The sequence below is a fragment of the Schistocerca cancellata genome, chromosome 3 (genome assembly GCF_023864275.1).
Source record: "Schistocerca cancellata isolate TAMUIC-IGC-003103 chromosome 3, iqSchCanc2.1, whole genome shotgun sequence".
Taxonomy (NCBI): domain Eukaryota; kingdom Metazoa; phylum Arthropoda; class Insecta; order Orthoptera; family Acrididae; genus Schistocerca; species Schistocerca cancellata.
Window position 1 is genome coordinate 783,119,896 of NC_064628.1, and position 20,073 is coordinate 783,139,968.

The window sequence follows — 20,073 nt, forward strand, 5'->3', positions numbered from 1 at the left end:
GTACCCTCCAAATGGGTTATTCGAAAGAAATATATATGGCTCTGAGCACTATGCGACTTAACTTCTGAGGTCATCAGTCGCCTAGAACTTAGAACTAATTAAAGCTAACTAACCTAAGGACATCACACACATCCATGCCCGATGCAGGATTCGAACCTGCGACCATAGCGGTCGCTCGGCTCCAGACTGTAGCGCCCAGAACCGCACGGCCACTCCGGGAAATATATATGTATATATAGATCATCTACAGGTTTCGATGAGTGACTTTGCGAGAGTCAAAATATATGACAAAATGACCGTTTCTTTTAACTGCATTTGAATTAGAAGCTTAGATGTTAGACACCGCCAATAGACTGTAGATCTTAATAATTGAGATAGCTTGCCGCTCGATACCCCTACCGTTCCTGAGAAAAAGGGGCATTTTAGACGGGCACACGGACGGACAACAACTGTCAAAAATATATTTTTTCATGCGATTTAATTATGGTTCCTCCCCCTCCCCCTCCCCCATGACCCATGGATGGGCCTCGCCGTTGGTGTGGTGGCTTGTGTGCCTCAACGATACAGATAGACATACCGTAGATGCAGCCGCAACGGAGGGTGAGGGCGGGGGGACTGTTGAGAGGCCAGTCTATCGCGTGGCACCTGGAGAGGGACAGTGGCTTTTCAGTAATTTCAGGGGTAACAGACTGGATCATTGACTGATCTAGCCTTGTAACGTCAGTCCAAACAGTGTTGGTGTGCTGGTACTGCAAACGGCTGAAAGCAAGAGTAATTTTTCACGAGGGACTGCAGCTCTTCTGTATGGTTAAATGATGATTGAATCCTCTTGGGTAAAATATACCGGAGGTAAAATGGTCCCCCATTCTGATCTTTGGGGAAGGACTACTCAGGAGGATGTCGGCATTAGGAGAAACAAATCTGGCATTCTATGTATCGTAGGGGGGAGGGGGGGGAGTTAGATCCCATAACCGCACAGATGGATTAGAAAATTTAAAAAGGGAAATGGATAGGTTGCAGTTAGATATGGTAGGAGTTAGTGAAGTGTGGTAGTAGGAGGAAGAGGACTTCCGTTCAAGTGGATACAGGGTTATAATTACAGCATAGTGAACGCATTATCGTAACCAAGATACACGTAAAGCGCACACCCACCACAGTAGCAAAAGTTCATATGCTAACTAGCTCCACAGATGAAGAGATCGAAGAAATGTGTGATAAGCTAAATAAACAGTGAAGATAGTTAAGGCAGACGAAATGATGAGGCACTGAACTCCGAGAGTGGGAATAGGAACATAATGAAGAATATTAGGTGAATATGGACAGGGAAAAATAAATGACAGAGGAAGCTGATTGGTAGCTTTTTGCACAGAGCATAATTTAATCATCGCTAACACTTGATTTAAGAATCATAAAAGAAGGTTGTATACGTGGAAGAGACCTGGAGACACAGGAAGGCTTTACATCGATTATACACTGAGCCAAAGAAACTGGTACACCCGCCTAATATCGGGTAATGCTCCGCGAGCACGCAGAACACGACGTGGCATGGAAAAAATGGTTCAAATGGCTCTGAGCACTATGGGACTAAACATCTGTGGTCATCAGTCCCCTAGAACTTAGAACTACTTAAACCTAACTAACCTAAGGACATGACACACATTGCCCGAGGCAGGATTCGAACCTACGACCGTAGCAGTCGCGCGGTTCCGGACTGAGCGACGTGGCATGGACTCGACTAATGTCTGAAGTAGTGCTGGAAGGAATTGACATCATGATTCCTGCAGGGCTGTCCATAAATCCGTAAGAGAACGAGGGGGTGGAGATCTCCTTTGAACAGCACGTGTAAGGCATCCCAGATATGCTCAATAATGTTCACGTTTGGGGAGTTTGGAAGCCAGCGAAAGTGTTCAAACTCAGAAAAGTGTTCCTGGAGCCACTCTGCAGCAGTTCTGGACGTGTGAGCTGTCGCACTGTCCTACTGGCATTGCCCGAGTCCGTTGGAATGCAGAATGGACATGAATTGATGCAGGTGATCAGACAGGATGCTTACGTACGTGTCAGCTGTCAGAGTCGTATCTAGACGTATCAGGAGTTCCATATCGCTCCAACCCATTATCGTAAGCTAGATACACGCCCACACCATTACAGAGCCTCCACCAACTTGAACAGTCCCCTTTGACATGCAGGATCCATAGATTCATGAGGTTGACTCCATACCCGTACACGTCCATCCGGTCGAAACAATTTGAAACGAGACTGGTCCGACCAGGCAACACGTTTCCAGTCATCAACAGTTCAATGTCAGTGTTGATGGGCCCAGGCAAGGCGTAAAGCTTTGTGTCGTGCAGTCATCAAGGGTACACGAGTGGGCCTTCGCCTCCGAAAGCCCATATCGATGATGTTTCGTTGAATGGTTCGTACGCTGACACTTATTGATGGCCCAGCATTGACATATGCAGCAATCTGCGAAATGGTTGCACGCCTGTCATGTTGAACGATTCTCTTCAGTCGTCGTTGACCCCGTTCTTACAGGATCTTTTCCCGACCGCTGCAATGTCTGAAATTTGATGTTTTACAGGATTCCTGATATTCATGGTACACGCGTGAAGTGATCGTACGGGAAAATCCCCACTTCATCGCTACCTCGGAGATGCTGTATCCCATTGCTCGCGCGCCGACTATTAACACCAAGTTCAGACTCACTTAAATCTTGATAATCTGCCGTTATAGCAGCAGTAACCGATCTAACAACTGCGCCAGACACTTGTCTCATGTAGACGTTGCCGACAGCGGCGCCATACTCTGCCTGTTCACATATCTGTGCATTTGAATATGCATGCCTATGCCAGTTTCTTTGCCGCTTCAGTGTGTAATGGTAAGACTGAGAATTTGGAACTAGATTTTAAACTGTTCGGCATTTCCAGGGGCAGATGTGGACTCTGATCACAATTTATTGGTTATGAACTGTATATAAAAAGTGAAGAAATTACAAAAAAGTAGGAAATTAAGGAGACGGGGCCTCGATAAGTTTAAAGAACCAGAGGCTGCTGAGATTTCAGAGAGAGTAACGACTGGCTACAACAGGGGAAAAGAATACAATAGGAGATAAATGCACAGCTTTGAGAGAAGAAATAGCGAGGGAGCAGAGAATCAAATAGGTAAAACGACAAGGGCTATTAGAAATCCTTGTTAACATGGGAGATACTGAATTTAACTGATGAAAGGAGAAAATATAAAAATGCAGGAAATGAAGCAGGAAAAGGGAATAGGAACGTTTAAAAATGAGATTGACAGATGGTGTAAAATGACTACTCAGGAATGGCTAGAGGGCAGATGTAAGTATTTAGAAGCATATATCACTAGGGGGAAAGACAGATACCACCTACAGAAAAATTGGCCTTTGGAGAAAAGAGAAGCAGCTGTATGAAATCAAGAGCTCACATGGAAAACCAGTACTAAACAAAAAAAGGAAAGCTGAAACATCGAACGAGTATATAGAGGGTCTATGCAAGGGCTCAGATGGGGAACCAATACTAAGCAAAAAAGGGAAGGTTAAAAAGTGGAAAGAGTACATAACGACCGTGCCGGCCGCTGTGGCCGAGCGGTTCTAGCCGCTTCAGTCCGGAACCGCGCTGCTGCTGCGGTCGCAGATTCGAATCCTGCCTCGGGCATGGATGTGTGTGAAGTTCTTAGGTTAGTTAGGTTTAAGTAGTTGTAAGTCTAGGGGACCTCAGACGTTAAGACTCATAGTGCTTAGAGCCATTTGAACATAAGGATCTATACAAGTGAGATGAATTTGAAGGCAGTATTATAGATATAGAACAGTACGTAGGTGAAAATGAGATGGGAAATACGATACTGCGAGAAGAATCTAACAGGGCAGTGAAAGACAAAGGGAATTACGATCTCAGGAGTAGACGACAATCCGAAGAACTACTGATAGCCTTGGAGAGCCAGCGATGACAAAACTCTTCCGCCTGGTGTACAGGATGTATGATACAGGCGAGATGGCCTAAGGTTTGAGGAAGAATGTAATAATTTGAATTACAAAGAAAAGCAGTTGTTTGCAGCTGTGAATACTATCGAACTATCAGTTTAATGAGTCATGGTTGCAAAATACAAAGACAAATTCCTTACGGACGAATGGAAAAACTGGTAGAAGCCGGCCATGAGAAAGATCACATTGGATTCCGGAGAAATGTAGCAACACGCGAGACGATATTGACCCTACGACTTATCTTTGGAGATAAGTTAAGAAAAGGCAAACCTACATTTATGGCATTTGTGGACTTAGAGGACGCTTTTGACAATATAGGCTGGAATACTCTCTTTGAAATTCTGAAGGTATCAGGGTAAAATACAGGGAGCAAAAGGCTATTTACAACTTGTGCAGAAACCATATGGCAGTTATGAGTCGAGGGGCATGAAAGGGAACCAGTAATTGAGAAGGAAGTGAGACAGTGTTGTAGCCTATGTTATTCAATCCGTACATTGAGCAAGTAGTAAAGAAAAACAAAGAAGGATTTAGAGAGGTAATTAAAGTTTGGGAGAAGAAATAAATACTTTGTGGTTTGCCGATGATACTGTAATGCTATCAGAGACAGCAAAGGACTTGGAAGAGCAAATGAACGGAATGGATAGTGACTTGAGAGCAGGACTCAAAAGATGAACGTGAACAAAAATAAAACAAGGATAATGGAATGTAGTCGAATTAAATCAGGTGGTGCTCAGAAACTGAAAGTAGTAGATGAGTTTTGCAATTTGGGCTGGAAAATAAGTGATGATGGCCGAAGTAGAGAGGATATAGATAATCGTTAGTCCCTGGCTCTATTTGCGAGTGGAACAGGAAAGGAAATGACAAATAGTGGTGCACGGTACCCTCCGCCACGCACCGTACCGTGGCTAGCGGAGCATCTATTCAGATTTAGATGTAGATGAAGATGTAGATATAAAATGTAGACTGGCAATGGCTTGAAAAGAGTTTCTGAAGAAGAGAAATTTGTTAACATCGAATATAGATTTAAGTGTTACTAAATCTTTTCTGAGAGTATTTGCGTGGAGTGTAGCCATCTATGGAAGTGAAACATGGTCAATAACCAGTTTAAACAAGACCAAAAGAGAAAATTTTGAAATGTGGTCCTAAAAAGGAATGCTGAAGATAAGATGGGAAGGTCGCGTAACTAATGAGGAGGTACTGAATAGAACTGGGGAGGGAAGAAATTTGTGGCCCAACCTGACTAGAGGAAGGGATCGGTTGACGGAACACATTCTGAGACATCAAGAGATCTTCAACTAAGTATTGATGGGGGGGGGGGGGGTGGAGGTCGAAAATCGTAGAAGGAGACCAAGAGGTGAACACGTAAGCAGCTTCAGAAGAATGAAGGTTGCAGTAGTCATTAGCAGATGAAAAAGCTTCTACAGGATAGAGTAGCATGGAGAGCTGGATGAATCCAGGCTCCAGACAGAAGACCGAAATAATAACAGAATTAAAAATTTAACAATTTTCGGATATCTTCCTTTACTTATATTGTGGAATGTTTCTTCTTGTCAAATATTGCGAATCTCAGTCTACGGTAAATACCAAATAGTTTTTGATGGGTGAGTTTGCCAAGTACGATAGTATGTGACATAAATGGCCGTATATTTTGATTGAACTGTCTTTGGGCTATCTTGCGATTTGTGTCTGTGTCGTGGTGTTTGCAAAAGCAAGTTGTAAGAAAGGGGCTTCCAGTCGTACGAGCCTCCTGTTTGTTCTATACAAGTACCACATATGTTAGGACGTATGTTGGAAGTTTCGACTCTTGAACTCCTTTATTGCAACGAAGTTCACACCCGTTTATTTGTTGTTTTCATTTCTGCGAGAGGTCTATGCGACATCTCGCCTGCTCCCACTATTCATCATATTTACTTGCTACGGTGAAATATTCTTACCACGTGACTCTTCTTCTATACCCAATATATGGTATGACAATTGCCAAGACTACAGGAGAACAGATACGTCAATGACCGCACGGAAAGTTCATAATTTTGTGGCAAATAAATGGAGTATGAAGATGAATTGAATACGGATTTCCCGCTTTGCAGTCCAATACCATGACTACACAACAACAAAGCTGCAGTTCTTGTAATTTGGCCGAAATTTCTTGTCTTGAGCTTGGAGCGTTCACTGTTTCTATTTTGCTTCTTTTCTCACAGTTCAGTACACCTTCTTCCTGTTTTCATGCTTGATCTATGTTCAGTTTATGACGGGATATCCACTGGGCCATCTTACTATTAGATGTGAAGTGGATGCAGTGGGGAGTTTCCCTTGTAAGTCAATACAATCAAAAGATTCGGCCATTTACGTCACATACTATCGTACTGGCAAACACACCAATCAAAAATTATTTGGTATTTTCCGTTGTCATAGATTCGCAATATTTGGCAAGAAGAAACATTTCACAATATAAGTAAAGGAAAATATCCGAAAATTGTTAACTTTTAATCCTGTTGTTATTTTGATCTTGTGTCTGTAGCCTGGTTTCATCCAGCTCTCCATGCTACTCTGTCCTGTACAAGCTTTCTACTGCAACCTACATCCTTCTGAATCTGCATACTGTATTCACCTCTTGGTCTCCCTCAACGATTCCCCCCCTTCCGCACCCCCTTTCCTCCAATACTAAGTTGGTGATCTGTTGATATCTCAGAGTGTGTCCTGTCAACCGATCCCTTCCTCTAGTCACGTTGTGCCACAAATTTCTTTTCTCCCCAGTTCTATTCAGTACCTCCTCATTAGTTACGCGATCTACCCATCTTATCTTCAGCAATCCTTTTTAGCACCACATTTCAAAATTTTCTGTTCTGGTCTTGTTCAAACTGTTTATTGACCATGTTTCACTTTCATAGATGGCTACACTCCATTCAAATAGTTTCAGAAAAGATTGAGTAACACTTAAATCTACGAGGGCAGTTCAATAAGTAATGCAACACATTTTTTTTCTCGGCCAATTTTGGTTGAAAAAACCGGAAATTTCTTGTGGAATATTTTCAAACATTCCCGCTTCGTCTCATATAGTTTCATTGACTTCCGACAGGTGGCAGCGCTGTACGGAGCTGTTAAAATGGCGTCTGTAACGGATGTGCGTTGCAAACAACGGGCAGTGATCGAGTTTCTTTTGGCGGAAAACCAGGGCATCTCAGATATTCATAGGCGCTTGTAGAATGTCTACGGTGATCTGGCAGTGGACAAAAGCACGGTGAGTCGTTGGGCAAAGCGTGTGTCATCATCGCCGCAAGGTCAAGCAAGACTGTCTGATCTCCCGCGTGCGGGCCGGCCGTGCACAACTGTGACTCCTGCAATGGCGGAGCGTGCGAACACACTCGTTCGAGATGATCGACGGATCACCATCAAACAACTCAGTGCTCAACTTGACATCTCTGTTGGTAGTGCTGTCACAATTGTTCACCAGTTGGGATATTCATTGTTCCCACTGGGTCCCTCGTTGTCTAACCGAACACCATAAAGAGCAAAGGAGAACCATCTGTGCGGAATTGCACCCTACAGCCCCGATCTCGCACCGTCGGATTTCCATATGTTTGGCCCAATGAAGGACGCAATCCGTGGGAGGCACTACGCAGATGATGAAGAAGTTATTGATGCAGTACGACGTTGGCTCCGACATCGACCAGTGGAATGGTACCGTGCAGGCATACAGGCCCTCATTTCAAGGTGGCGTAAGGCCGTAGCATTGAATGGAGATTACGTTGAAAAATAGTGTTGTGTAGCTAAAAGATTGGGAAATAACCTGGTGTATTTCAGTGCTGAATAAAACAACCCCTGTTTCAGGAAAAAAATGTGTTGCATTCCTTATTGAACTGCCCTCGTATATTCGATGTTAACAATTTTTTTTTTCAGAAACTCTTTTCTAGCCATTGCCAGTCTACATTTTATATCTACTTTTACATCTTGCATAGATACTCCCCAAGCCACGGTACCGTGCCATTTTACGTCTAAATCTGAGAGAGGTTTCCCTTGTTAGAATCTTAAATGTTTTACGGCGCCAACAGATGGTAGACCTTTTAGTATTTGACATAAATCGCAACTCTTCTTAACAGGCTTATAGATAGACGGACAACCAAGTGATGTTATGTAGGTTCCGTTTTTACCGACTTAGGTACGGAACCGTAAAAATGACGTAATTCGAATGCAGTGCGGGAAGATTCCTAGTCCGCCCTTCAACGGGTTGTGCTAGCGCCGATGTTCGCCTACTGACTGGAGATGGGTCGTTCGTGAACTAACGGGTCCAAAGGAACGGTTCACCAAGATGAACGGAAGGAGCGAGGCACGAATTGTAAGGAACTGTCTTTCATAGCCGACCGTGGTGGCCGAGCGGTTCTAGGCGCTTCAGTCTGGAACCGCGCTTCCGTTACGGTCGCAGCTTCGAATCTTACCTCGAGAATGGATGTGTGTGATGACCTTAGGTCAGTTAGGTTTAAGTAGTGCCAAGTTCTAGGGCACTGATGACCTGAGATGTTAGGTCCCGTAGTGCTCAGAGCCATTTGAACCATTTGTCTTTCATAGTTCACTTCGGTCGCGGCTTTCTACTTAAAGTTCCCGGGAACGGGAAACGGTCGGTCTCGTTCCTGCAACGGCACATCGGCCGGTCTCGTTCCAGCCTCGGTCCCGTTCCCTTCTGTCTCGGTCTCGGTCTCGCTCGGCCGGACTCGTCCTTCTTCGCGTGGCCACACGTCGCAGTTCCACTGCCTACTGCTCCTAGTTAGTTCAGTTTCGAGTTGTTCGTTTCGTTCACTGCGCACGCCCATTCTAGACCTGTTTCAAACCGTTTTTGAACTCTGGACTTTGGTTCTTTTCATAATCCATTCAGCGTCCACGACCGGTAATTAAAATGTATTTTATAATTACGTAAATTACATAAAAATTACGTGGTATGTAATACATACATCTTTTCAGGTAGCAAAAGGACATATCCGCTTACTTCACGATTTCGATAAACGACAGAAGACATACTAATAAAAAGCCAAGTTTGTTTTGTTATTACACACGGCACGGCACGGCACACGGGAGTGGCAATTTTCCATCTTTTTTTGATCCAGGGTAAAATAGCATGTTCATTGTTATGGAAGACAGACCGACTTACAACCGAATGAAGTCCGCGCTCCATAATCTAGTGTCTGGTGTCAAATTTTGTGAAGAGAATACGATAACTTCTACAATATTATTTCTGTGGTACAGGGTGGCGCTCGAAATATCGGCCCCGAGTACTAGACTGCTAATCGTCGCCCAGCAATCGCCATCTATTGTTTCCATGTTGTTGTTTGCATTAGCTTATTTGTTATTTCTTTACTGCCTAATTATTATATGTTTATCTATTTTGCTTGTTGCTGTAAACAAATCGTGCGTCAATTGGAGAGCAGTCTGTACTCGGAGCCGGTTTTTCTTGCGCCACCTAATACGAGGGTCACTCCAAAGGAAATGCACACTATATTTTTTGAATCCATCTTTTATTCTACATGTCTGAAAGTTATACGGTGTGTAGATACATCATTTAGGAACAATATTTTCATTTATTCACATAATTTCCATCCCTCTCAACTGCCTTACGCCATCTTGGAACTAGCGCCTGTATACCCGCACGGTAAAATTCTGGACCAACCTGTTGGAGTCACTGCTTGGCAGCGTGCACAAGGGAGTCATCATCTTCAAACCTTGTTCCACGAAGAGAGTCTTTCAGTTTTCCAAAGAGATGGTAGTCACAAGGAGCCAGGTGAGGACTGTAAGGCGGGTGTTTCAGTGTTGTCAATCCGAGTTTTGTGTTCGCTTCCATGGTTTTTTGACTGACATGTGGCCGTGCGTTGTTTTGCAACAGCAAAACATCCTGCTTTTGCCGATGGGGTCGAACGCGACTCAGTCGAGCTTGAAGTTTCTTCAGTGTCGTCACATATACATCAGAATTTATGGTGGTTCCACTTAGCATGATGTCCACAAGCAAGAGTCCTTCGAAATCGAAAAACACCGTAGCAATAACTTTTTCAGCAGAAGGTGCGGTTTTGAATTTTTTTTCTTGGGTGAATTTGCATGATGGCACTCCACTGATTGCCTCTTCGTCTCTGGTGAAAAATGATGGAGCCATGTTTCATCACCTGTCACAATTCTTCCAAGAAATTCATCTCCACCATTCTCGTACTGTTTCAAAAGTTCGCTGCATACCGTTTTCCTTGTTTCTTTGTGAGCCACTGTCAACATCCTGAGAACTCACCTGGCACAAACCTTTTTTAACGCCAACACTTTCGGTATTCTGCAAACACTTCCTTCCGCTATCCGAACGTAGCGCGACAATTCGTTCACTGTCAGCAGTAACCAATTCGTTAACTCTCTGCACATCGTTTGGAGTGTCTGCAGTACGAGGCCTGTTGCTGCGAGGACAATCCTCAATATTGCCGTACCCGCTTTCATCACGTAATCTGCTTGCCCACCGACTAACTGTGCTGCGATCGACAGCAGCATTTCCATACACGTTTCTCAACCTCTTGTGGATGTTCCCCACTGTCTCGTTTTCACAGCACAGGAATTCTGTGACAGCTCGTTGCTTCTGACGAACGTCAAGTGTAGCAGCCATCTTGAAGACATGCTGTGACCGCGCCACTCACGGGAACAGGTTGAACTAAGTTTGAAAACAAGACGGAAGGATGTATCTACACACTGTAAAACATTCACACATGCAGAATGAAAACTGTATTATTACAAAAATAGTGTGCATTTGTTTTGGAGTGACCCTCGTATTATTCACTGCCATCAGCCACATGACGCTACAGTTGGCTAAACGAGAGGTTTTGCAGAATCACGAAAGTTACTGCTACAAGTCTGTGAGAACTCTGTAATGGATAAGAGCCAGAGCGGGTGCAAGTCCCTCTCTTGGCACCTTCCATCTTCAGTCACCTATGCTGCTAATTCTCAGTTTTTCCTAATGTGGTGTGAGTACTGTAAGACCTTCGGTACATACACCATTAGATTATTTGACTTGTCGCTCTAACGAAGTAGGCGAGTGTCAGCAATTTGTCTCGTGGTCTTATCGTGGCGTGTTTATCTTCTGCCGTTAGGTCAGACGACAGAAATGCCACCTGCACGCTTAGAGTAGCAGATTGATGGTGACCAAGTTTAAACAGAACTTGATTTATTTTCACACACACTTATTAAAATAATAAAAAATATAGACATTATATAACTTGATTCTGGATGCTGTTTACAATTGACAATCTGAAGTTCCTTTGGTATTGGTACGTTAATCTTATTCTCACATATATCTCTGATACTTGACGAAAGTGTCTATACATTTATCTTCATGGCTATGTACAGGAATATGGTAATCTTATTAGGCACAGACTGAAACTTGACCACAGACTGGTGCAGACAAATGCAGACTGACTAATCGGAGGTCTTTACACTCGTTATAATACCTCGCGCGTTCATGTATCACTGCGCGAGTTTGATCCGCGAGGAGAAAAGGTTCTACGTTAGCAGCAATCTGATTGGCTGCGTTATATATTAATACGCGGATCGGTGGAAGCAGAATTTGGTCCGTCTCTATGGCAGCGCCATCTCGTAGTGCGGAGACGGACGAGAGCTGCGCCTGAGCTGTTGTGCTTAGCGGGGCGCACTCTAGTGGGGAAGTTGTGTACGTGCTGACTACGCGGAACTACGTACACAACAAAAACTTTCACACATGCAGAATGAAAACTGTGTTTTTCAAAAATAGTGTGCATTTCTTTTGGAGTGACACTCTTATTATTCACTGCCATCAGCCACATGACGTTATAGTTGGCTAAACGAAAGGTTTCGCAGAATCACGAAAGTTACTGCTACAAGTGTGTAAGAGTTCTGTAATGAATAAAAACTCTGGACTCCAGAGCGGGTGGAAGTCCCCCTCTTGGCGCCTTTCATCTTCAGTCAGCTATGGTGCTAATTCTGAGTTTTTCCTAAGAACCATATACCCTGCAGAAATGAATGGGGAACGAGTAAAAGTGAACGGTTTCCAAAAAAGAGCGATCGCCAGTGAATTAGTTCCCAAGGATGAACAAGTTTGCCCATCTCTACTACTGACTCCCTCGTGTGGCATTCACAGGCTCCTAACAGTATGACCTCGATTTCTCGGTAACAGTTGAGAAGCGCACGGTACTGGAGCAGCATCTGCCACATTGCGAATCGAGTAAAATCTGCACGCACGTAATTGATCTGACGAGCGCGTACCTACCAGAGGAAGTTGGCGACGTCGTTCGGTATCGGAGAGAGAGAGAAGGAGGGGCGAGCAGCTAGGCGAGGCCGCGATAAGATAACACGCCGCCGGCCGCTTCCCTGAGCGCGTAAACAGTGCGATCGAGGCGGCAGCGGCGGCCTGTGTGTGGCTCGGAACAGCATGGAGGCGTGCTCCAGTCGTGGTAAGCGGCGCGCCGCCACCTGCCACTTGTTTACAGCTGGCGAGCGCCAGATGCTGCTGCTGCTAGCTGCTAGCTGCTCGCCGCGAATCTGCACGCCAGCCGAGGCCGCGCGTCACTCGTGTCGGTGAGCCAGTATTTGCTTCCGCTCTCAGCGTACCTGCTTTCTGCTATCTGCTAGAAGCCTCCGCGAATAGGCGTGTCTGCGGCACTGTTACGAGGCGTGTTTTTATAAGTAAGTACCGTTTTGAAATAAAAAAAAAGACGTGCTAAGATATCTCAATAATTTCATTTTACATGAAAGCCTGTACCTTAATCTACTTTTCTACATAATTTCCGTCAATATTGAGGCACTTGTCATAAAGTCGTACCAGTTTATGAATACCCTCCTCATAGAAGTCTGCCGCCTGACTTGTTAACCACTGCATCACCACTGTTTTGACTTCGTTATCGTCTTGAAGACGCTGACCGCCCAGGTGTTTCTTCAAGTGCAGGAACAGGTGGTAGTCACGGGGCGCAAGATCGGGGCTGTACGGAGGATGATCTAGAGTTTCCCATCGACAAGATGAGATCTTTGGTCTGATTCGCCACATGCGGACGGGCATTGTCTTGCAGCAAAACGATGCCCTTGCTCAACTTCCATGGACTGTTGCTTTGATTCTGGTGTGATGTAGGCCACCCATGTTTCATCGCCCGTAACAGTTTGGCTTAAGAAATCATCACCGTCGTTGTGGTACCGCTCAAGGAAAGTCAATGCACTGTCTAAACGTTTGGTTTTGTGCACATCCGTCAACGTCTTCGGTACCCAACGTGCGCACAATTTTCGGTAATTCAAGTGTTGGGTCACAATGCCATTCAAAACACTGCGAGAAACATTAGGAAAGTCACCCAGCAAGGAGGAAATCGTAAAGCGTCTGTTTTCTCTCGCCTTATTGTCCACTTCCTGCACCAAATTTTCATTAACGACCTAAGGACACCCACTGCGTTGTTAATCATGCACATTTGTGAGGCCATCTTTAAATGCTCTCACCCACTTTCTTACCATTCCATCACTCCTAATGTTTTCTCCGTAAACTGCACAGATCTCACGATGAAAATCGATCGCTTTTAGGCCTTTAGCACTAAGAAATCTTATAACAGGCCGTACTTCACAGTCGGCGGGACTCACGATTATCGGAGGCATCTTAAACACTCAGTACACAACGTATACAACGAAGAGTTAGACTGTAATAGCGTCAGTGCGTAGATTAAGGTACAGGCTTTCATGTAAAAATAAAATTATTGAGATATCTTAGCACGTCTTTTTTTTAATTTCAAAATGGTACTTACTTAAAAAACACGCCTCGTATTTAGCGTTATCTATATAAGCCAAATGCTGTTGTTAAGGGCGTCATAGTGCTACAGTGATTAATACGTGTGTTGGACAATAGCCTGGAAACGTAGCGAGAAATGCGTGCATGGGCATGAATGCAGATGCTAGACAGGTTTGCCGGCCGCGGTGGCCGAGCGGCTCTAGGGGCTTAAGTCCGGAACCACGCGGCTGGTACGGTCGCAGGTTCGAATCCTGCCTCGGCCATGGATGTGTTTGATGTTCTTAGGTTCGTTAGGTTTAAGTAGTTCTAACAAGGGAACCTCCCCATCGCCCCCCCCCCCCCCCCTCAGATTTAGTTATGAGTTGGCACAGTGGAAAGGCCTTGAAAAACTGAACACAGATCAATCGAGAAAACAGGGAGAAGTTGTGTGGAACTATGAAAAAAATAAGCAAAATATACAAACTGAGTAGTCCATGCGCAAGATAGGCAACATCAAGGATAGAGTGAGCTCAGTAGCGCCGTGGTCCCGTGGTTAGCGTGAGCAGCTCCGGAACGAGAGGTCCTTGGTTCAAGTCTTCCCTCGAGTGAAAAGTTTACTTTCTTTATTTTCGCAAAGTTTCTGATCTGTCCGTTCGCTCATTGACGTCTCTGTTCACTGTAATAAGTTTAGTGTCTGTGTTTTGCGACCGCACCGCAAAACCGTGTGATTAGTAGACGAAAGGACGTGCCTCTCCAATGGGAACCGAAAACATTTGATCGCAAGGTCATAGGTCAACCGATTCCTCCACAGGAAAACACGTCTGATATATTCTGTACGACACTGGTGACGGCATGTGAGTCACATGACAGGAATATGTTGTCGACCCACCTAACTTGTTCACTTGGAGCACGGGTAAAAAGATTTTTCTACCTTGCCCGATTTAGGTTTTCTTGTGGATGTGATAATCACTCCCAAAAAAGTGATGAAAAAATTAGAGTTTGTCACATAAACTGCAACAAATGAATGCAACAGTTTAACAGTCGCACAGTTTTAAAAAAAAATGGCTCTGAGCACTATGCGACTTAACTTCTGAGGTCATCGGTCGCCTAGAACTTAGAACTAATTAAACCTAACTAACCTAAGGACATCACACACATCCATGCCCGAAGCAGGATTCGAACCTGCGACCGTAGCGGTCGCTCGGTTCCAGACTGCAGCGCCTAGAACCGCACGGCCACTACGGCCGGCGCACAGTTTTCCCTGTGCTCTGTCAAAACATATGTTTTTAACGTTTTTAAAATTTTTGGACGGACGGACGGACGGACAGATAATAATTGTCTGAAAGTAAAAAATTTAACTTTTCACTCGAGGGGAGATTTGAACCAAGGACTTCTCGTGCTGCTCATGCTAACCACAGGACCACGGCGCTCCTGAGCTCACACTATCCTTGATGTTGCTTATCTTGCGCAAGGACTACTCAGCTTGTATATTTTGCTTATTTTTTTCATAGTTCCACACAACTTCTTCCTGTTTTCTCGATTGATCTGTGTTCAGTTTTTCAAGGCCTTTCCACTGTGCTAACTTATAACTAAATCTGAGGGGGGTCCGATGGGGAGATTCCCTTGTAAATGTAGGGGTCTGATGGCCTCAGATGCTAAGTCCCATAGTGCTCAGAGCCATAGACAAGTTTGCAGGTTGGGCTGTTGCTTTTGACCACGAATGGCGTATGTGCAGTGTGCTCAATGCCTTCCAAGAGTCAGTAGTGGTCAGAACAGAGTTCTACGTGGTATTATGGAAGAGCTAATTGAATTATAATGAAAGCGAATTGCTGGTACACTTATTGCGAGTGCTTCGGTAACCAAAGTAGCGCAAGTGTTTTGTGTTTCAAGAGATTTATACCGCATACAGAGAAAGCAGGAGAACATCATCCGCTAAATCGGAACGCGGACGAAAACTTGTGTTTAGTGACCGTGGTCGACTGTCATTGAAGTGCACTGTGACGAAAAACAAGCATACGACAGCTACGAAAAGAAGTGAACGTCGCAGTCGTGAAACCAGTTGGCACCAAATCGACACAAAGCGAGTTCCAGAAGCAATGAATTACAGTGCGAGCTGGATTTCCAAAACCGCTCATCAGTGATGCAAACGTCCGCAAAGAAAACTTGGTGCCGAACCCACGTGTGGGGCAGTCGAAGAAAGTCATTTCGTCGGATGGCTCTTGTTTCACACTGCTTTCAACTTCTGGCAGAATTTACGTCCCAGGAGTGTAACATGGCCGGCGTCCGGTGATAAATTGGACAGCAATATCGTTCTTATTCCATGGGTCGCATGGTTATTCTACAAAACTTCATTACCGCCAAAGAGTACGAGACCATTTTGGCTGATCAGGTACATTCCATGGTACAATGTTTATGCCCAATGACGATGCTGTATTCCAAGACGGCAGGACGCCTGTTCACATATCTCGCGTCGTCCATGACTGATTATGTGAGCATGAGGGCGCGTTGTTGCATCTCGCCTGGCCAGCGTAGTCATCAGATCTCAGTATTATCTAGCTTTTGTGATCTACACTACTGGCCATTAAAATTGCTACACCACGAAGGTGACATGCTACAGACGGGAAATTTAACCGACAGGAAGAAGATGCTGTGATATGCAAATGATTAGCTTTTCAGAGCATTCAAACAAGGGTGGCGCCAGTGGCGACACCTACAACATGCTGATATGAGGAAAGTTTCCAACCGATTTTTTACACACAAACAGCAGTTGATCGGCGTTGCCTGGTGCAACGTTGTCGTGATGCCTCGTCTAAGGAGGGAAATGCGTACCATCACGTTTCCGACTTTGATAAAGGTCGGATTGCAGCCTATCGCGATTGCGGTTTATCGTATCGCGACATTGCTGCTCGCACTGGTCGAGATCGAATGACTGTTAGCAGAATATGGAATCAGTGGGTTCAGAAGGGTAGTACGGAACGCCGTGCTGGGCCCCAATGGCGTCGTATCACTAGCAGTCGAGATGACAGGCATCTTATCCGCATGACTGTAACGGATCGTGCAGCCACGTCTCGATCCATGAGTAAACAGATGGGGACATTTGCAAGACAACAACCATCTGCACCAACAGTTCGACGACGTTTGCAGCAGCATGGACTATCAGCTCGGAGACCATGGCTGCGGTTATCCTTGACGCTGCATCACAGACAGGAGCCCCTGCGATGGTGTACTCAATGACGAACCTGGTTGCACGAACGGCAAAACGTCATTTTTTCGGATGACTCCAGGTTCTGTTTACAGCATCATGATGGTCGCATCCGTGTTTGGCGACATCGTTGTGAACGCACATTGGAAGCGTGTATTCGTCATCGCCATACTGGCGTATCATCCTACATTTCAACAGGATAATGCACGACCGCATGTTGCAGGTCCTGTACGGGTCTTTCTGGATACAGAAAATGTTCGACTGCTGCCCTGGCCAGCACATTCTCCAGATATCTTACCAATTGAAAACGTCTGGTCAATGGTGGCCGAGCAACTGGCTCGTCACAATACGCCAGTCACTACTCTTGATGAATTGTGGTATCGTGTTGAAGCTGCGTGGGCAGCTGTACCTGTACACGCCATCCAAGCTCAGTTTGACTCAATGCCCAGGCGTATCAAGGCTGTTATTACGGCCAGAGGTGGTTGTTCTGGGTACTGATTTCTCAGGATCTATGCACCCAAATTGCGTGAAAATGTAATCACATGTGAGTTCTAGTACAATATATTTGTCCAATGAATACCCGTTTACCATCTGCATTTCTTCTTGGTGTAGCAATTTTAATGTCCAGTAGTGTACTTTTTAGAGAAGGGTGCGTGATCGCTAACCATCGCCATCACCGATACATCAACTTGCGATTATTTTGCAAGAATAACGGTATTACATGCCTTTCAAAATCGTACAGGACAAGTATCTATCCATATTCCAAGATGATTGCAAGCTGCTTTGAATGTTAGCGGTTTTCCTACTACTTGTTAGGTGGGATAATGTATTGTGTTTTTGGAGTTCCCATATTTTCGTCCGCCTCCCGTTGTTCGATGTTTAGCAATCGTACACAACAGTTCGCTCAACGATAGATACGTACCTATTGACTGACCAGGTGACACCAATACCCAGGAAAGATAGTAGCAGTAATCAATTCAATTACAGAACCATGTTACTGTCTTCGATTTGCAGTACGACTCTGGAACATATATTGAGTTCGAACATTATGAATTAACCGGAAGATAACGACTTACTGATACGTAGTCAGTACGGATTCAGAAAATGTCGTTCTTGTGAAACAAATGTAGTAATGAGTACAATCGACAGAGGATCTCAAATTCATTACATATTTCTAGGTTTCAAGAAGTCTTTTGACACCGTTACACACCAGCGGCTTCTAATCAAAGTGCGTGGGTACGGAGCATCGTCGCAATTGTGCGACTGGATTTTTCATTTCCTATCAGAAAGGCGGCAGTTCGTAATAGTTCACTGAATGTCATCGAATAAAACTGAATTCGCATATGGGGTTCTCCAAGGAGGCGTTAGCCCCTCTGCCGTTCCTAACTTATTTAAACGATTTAGGGGAAAGTCTTCTTAGATCGTTGCAGACAAAAATGTCATTTACCGTCTTGTAAAGTCATGGCAAGGTGCAGTTTTAAGTCCTCTCCTGTATACTCTATATACGCACGACCTAGAACGCATAATTACTCCCCCCACAAAAATCCTACAGTATGCTGATGATATATGTGTTTATTCTACTGCTGCTTCATATCTTCAGGCCAAAACAGCATTAACCACAACCATCGCACACATCGATGAGTGGCTCTCTATCAATGGGCTGGAGATCTCGGCTGAGAAATCAGCAGTCTTTCCCTTCTCCAAGTCGACGACAGCTCGCACTGAAGATCACATTACCTGTGGCAAGTACACCTTCCAAATAAAATCTCACTCTCGATTTCTGGGGATGATTTTTGACTCTCGGTTAAGCTGGGCGCCTCACATCCGATCCACCGTTACCAAGTGTGAAGAAGGTTTAAATATAATCGGATCACTCACTCGTGTCTGGTGGGGAGCGCACCAGAGTGTTTTACTCACCATGTACCGAGGGATAATTCGATCTCGATTAGACTATGGCTGTCAATTCTACCACACTGCGTCAAAGATTCATCTCTCCAAATTAGATACTCTTCAATACAGAGCCATTCGTACCTGTCTTGGAGCCATGCGATCGACGCCCACCAACGCCCTTTTAATAGAAGCAGGGGAGATGCCCTTGAGCATTAGGCGCCAAATGTTATCGGACAAATTCTACATTCAAGGCATGGCCATTATGAACAGTTCCGTCTGTCAAAGTAGAGACTGCATTTATCGACTGTGGATTGCATCCCACAGAAGAAATAAAGTGCCAGCCGTTTGTGCCAGCTTTGACACTTGGTCACCTGTCATACATTCTATACGGCGTTCAGCGCATCTACCTGTTTTTGAATATGATTTTCAAATGCTCTGCTCCCAGATCCCGGTCCATTATTTAAGTACGACCTGGCTGGACAGTACTAATGTCAACGTTGGCTTCAATCGTCTCGTTCAAGCACAGTGGCCGGGTTTTCTCTGTGTATATACCGATGGCTCCAAAATTCCGCAAGAAGAGTGAACAGGATGCGCTTTTTTCTGCCCTCAGATCCAGATCCGCAAAACCTTCAAACTGCCTACGAGCACTTCTATTTTTACAGCGGAGACAGTGGCAGTTTTGGAAGCACTTAAGTTTGTCTCTAGCATTTCCTTCCCCAAGATATTGATAGTATCTGACTCGCAAAGCGTTCTTAAAAACATTCAGTACAGTCGATGGAACAAAACAACCAACAGTTATATGTTGGATGTGATATCTGAATATATTCGCAGCACACGCACGGGCCGAACGATCCATTTGTTGTGGGTACCTTCCCACTCTGGTATCCTCTATAACGATGAAGTTGACGCACTAGCCAAACAAGCGGCAACCTTAGGCACCGTCCTGGATCTGCACCTTCATTATACAGACTACTTACGTGAAGTCAAGGATCACGCAAGACAACAATGGCAGGAAATGTGGGACGTTTCTCAACAGACAAAAGGCGGTTATTACGCAGTGCTACAACATCGGATTCCTTCACAGCCGTGGTTCATGAGGATACATCTGGACCGATCCACGATTTCTACCATCATAAGACTCCGCTTCAATCATGCCTCTTTCCCACAACATCTACATCGGATCAACGTTTACAGTTCACCAGCATGTGAGTGTGATCCTGAGTCGGAAGCTGATGTCAACCACATCTTATTTATGTGCCC

At 44.8% G+C, this 20,073-nt stretch overlaps 1 protein-coding gene across 1 annotated transcript in view; it reads left to right on the plus strand.

Annotated features, from left to right (window-relative positions):
* Positions 1–12,372: 12,372 nt before the first annotated feature.
* Positions 12,373–20,073, plus strand: part of LOC126176564 (uncharacterized) — a 366,332-nt gene continuing 358,631 nt past the window's right edge. Inside the window, exon 1 of the mRNA XM_049923724.1 lies at positions 12,373–12,432. The gene's annotated coding sequence lies outside the window, so the exon portion shown is untranslated. The remainder of the gene's footprint in view (positions 12,433–20,073) is intronic.